Below are 3,337 nucleotides of genomic sequence, written 5' to 3'. Positions count from 1 at the left end.
AATATTGTCAGGGCCCAGTAGCCTTTGCATCATCCAGTGTCTCCAACTGTTTCTTGCTATCATGTTTTACCTGGCATGAAGGACTTCAATTGTGAGTAAAGGCTGGAAGAGTTAGGACAGATTTCCTTGGAACAATGAAAGTTAAGGATGGATTCAGTAGTGGTTTTCAAGATGATAAGCGCTGCTTTAGGGTCGATATGAGTAGAAGTATTCCGTGTTGCAAATTGGTTAATAAATTGGGAGTAAAATTTGAAATCATTATTAAGAGATTTAGAGGGCAGGTGAGGGAATTTTTTTTCCCAGTCAGAGTTATTGGACTCTAAAATAGTTTATCTGAAATGTTGGAGGGAGCTGATTCCATTAAGCCTCTTAGAAGGAAATTGCATAGGTCCTTGAGGGTGTGGAAATTACAGAGTTACAGACAGAAAGTGGAGAACATTAAACCAGGCATACACTGCTTTTTCAAAGCAGGAAAGGCACGGCTAACTGAAAGGCCTCCCTATTCAGTGACCGCTTCTATAATAAAAAAATTGTCCACAATTTATGGTGTGGGCAAGGGAATATCTTTATTCTTCTGTAAATGAAATAATTATTTATTACTCAACATTGGATACGGAAAAGAACATATTTGATGGTTATGTTGTAAGTTTGCTTTAGTAAGACTAAATATGTAATGCATTGAAAATTATTTTAAAGGTTTGTAAAATTATTTTTTCACATGTAATCCAACCTGATAGGGTTTCACATGTAATCCAACCCTTATCCTGATAGGGTTGTATATTTTATTATACCATGGCAAAAAGTTGTCCATGATTCTTTCTATTCACAAAATCTTTTGTAATTTTTTTGAAGATAATATCCATTAATTACTCCACAATTTCAGTTCTAAACAAGTATTAACTCTTAGTTTCTCTCCACAGAAGCTGCTAGATCTGTTGAGTTTTTCTAGCAATTTCTGGTTTTGTTTCAGATTTCCAGTATCTGCAGGTCTTTATTTTTTCCAGTGCTGTTTCCATATTGTACTGCCATAGTTTCTGAGGAATCATTACTGGAATGATTAACATATGATTAGTCTTATAATTAACATTGCTTTGATAACATAACACTTTTTTTCTGACTGCAAGCACCCACTTGGTTTAAAATCTACCAACATTAAACAATTATGTATAGCTATATTTCCGGCTTGCTAATTCCAATGCTAACATGGAGAAAATGTAATGACAAGTCCACCTGGTATAATGCTCTTCTTCCCACACGTGAAAAAAAAATTCTTTCAAGCTTTTCAACTGGTCTATCAGGCCTACCTTGTTCCAAGCTTGACAGATTTACTCTTAGAGTTTACAGCAAATGTTGGTTTCTCTTTGGGCCAAGAGGGTTTGCAGTTCCAATGTTGTCATGTTTTCTCTTTGTCTACTCTCTCCCGGTGTTATAATGAGGTAATTCAATGTAAAGCACTGTTTTTAAGCTCTTGAACATGCTTCAGATTACTATCACTTTCTATGTGACTTACAAAGCTTGATCCTTTCTCACATACGATCATGCAATATATCTGATGATTACTTTAAGTAAGCATCATCAAATGTTGCTGTTACTTTTCCTCTATAGCGCCGTTTCAGAGATTGTTCTTTGTCTGGGTTGTATTGGTTTTTTTTTCTTCCAGAGATCTAGTTACATACTGTATGTTGCATCTGTTGCAAATGTCCCAATGCTTTCTGTGTGCCTTGCTCCCTTCCCGTGTTTTAGTTAAACCGCATGCAATATGCCTGATGACGAGTTCACAGTACAGCCAGCTCTGTTTCTCGATATCTCTCGCATACATTTTGTAGAAATCTCACTAAATCCCGTACATTGCTCGGGGCTGGGCTGGACAACGTACCTCGGGGCTGCCCGTTTCCCTTTGAAACCCTCCCTTCCCCTTTCTACTGCTGTAGTTCGCATTTGAGCAAAGTAAAAACAACGAGTTCTTCTTGAAACAAGCCCTTCTGCATGTGTGCCCGTGTGACCAACAGGGGGAAAAAGAAATGCAGGTTTGCTGTGTACACGCACACATTTAGACAGAGATGTTTTCATAAGCGAGAGAATGTTAGTTAAACAGTGTAGGTTTCTCCCAGTTGTTACGGTCTGTCTCTTTGGTTGCTCTCGGCTCCTGCTCGGGCCTGGCAACCAATGAGGGTCCCTGTTGTAGTGGCAGCTTCTCGCCCTCGTCCAAACAGCCGGAGAGAGAGAGAGAGAGAGAGTGTGTGAGTGAGAGAGAGAGAGAAGGGGGGCAGCCAGTCAGCAGCACCAACTTCTCCCTCAATTCTCCCGACTGTCAGGCGCACGGCAGCAACCAGCAACAGAACAACAAGCAGAGACTTTTAAAACATACAACTTCTCTCACCCAACAGCACCCCGAGCTGGGGGTGGGGGAAGAAGAGAGCACTCATTAGAAAGAGAGAGGAGCAGACAGAGAGAGAGAGAGAGGCTCTTTAAAAGGGCCGCCGGACGGACGGGACCCCAGCACCAGGTGTGTACCAGAACCACCATTTCAATGTGACTGTAAACTTTTCATTGATTGTTTTCGCTTTGCCTTTTTTTTTCGTTTAAAAAAAACAACAGATCATGTTGTGGCGTTGGTGTGTGTGTGTGTGAGAGAGACCCAAGTAGGCCAGAGAGAGAGAGAGCTAGGCCAGTGTTATAACACACACACACACACAGTGAGAGAGATTGTAGACAAGTGAGCATAATAATAATAAAAATGAAACAGTTGGCAGAGGCCGGGAGAAAGGATTGTGTCTGAGTCAGGACAAGGTGGTGGGGTCTGTGCTGACATAAACCCTACTTTTGGTCAGGGCTGGATGTTGGGGGAGAAAGGGACAGGAAGGAGGTTAAATGCTGGGATTAGAGCCGGCGGCGAGCTGTCTCCATACTGGACAATAAATACTGTGATGTTGTCAATAACTTAGAGAGAGAGCGAGGCCTAGTCCTTTAAACCCCCGCTCTCTCATCTCCCTCTCGGTAATGGTGGAGTGAGAGCAGCCGGCTCCGGGGCTCGCACCCTGCTCTTCGCTTTCGGTTTTCTGTCATGGTTTTTTTTTAAAAACACAAAAAGATTAATAATTTAGAGGAGGAGGAAGTGGAGGTTGATCTCTCTCTCTCTCTCACACACACACAGAGGGATCCGTGTGTAACGGCGAAGGGATCAGCTGGTGTCTTCAGCATAGCAAAGTCAGAGAGAGAGAGAAAACCCGGTTAACATCCAGAAATCTGCAGCCAACCTTCTCTCTTTCCTCTCTCTCTCTCCTTCTCCTCCCTCTCTCCACCTCTCCCTCTCTCTTCCTCTCCCTCTCTCTCTCCC

General features: G+C 42.2%; 1 protein-coding gene across 8 annotated transcripts in view; it reads left to right on the top strand.

Moving 5' to 3' along the window:
- Positions 1-2,228: 2,228 nt before the first annotated feature.
- LOC122555258 (HMG box transcription factor BBX) overlaps positions 2,229-3,337 on the top strand; it is a 223,432-nt gene continuing 222,323 nt past the window's right edge. For all 8 annotated transcript variants that reach the window (XM_043701070.1, XM_043701068.1, XM_043701069.1 and 5 more), the window contains exon 1: positions 2,229-2,506. The gene's annotated coding sequence lies outside the window, so the exon portion shown is untranslated. The remainder of the gene's footprint in view (positions 2,507-3,337) is intronic.

Source organism: Chiloscyllium plagiosum, chromosome 12, assembly GCF_004010195.1.
Source record: "Chiloscyllium plagiosum isolate BGI_BamShark_2017 chromosome 12, ASM401019v2, whole genome shotgun sequence".
NCBI lineage: Eukaryota > Metazoa > Chordata > Chondrichthyes > Orectolobiformes > Hemiscylliidae > Chiloscyllium > Chiloscyllium plagiosum.
Note: the sequence above shows the minus strand (reverse complement) of the source record. Positions and strands in the feature narration are given on the sequence as shown.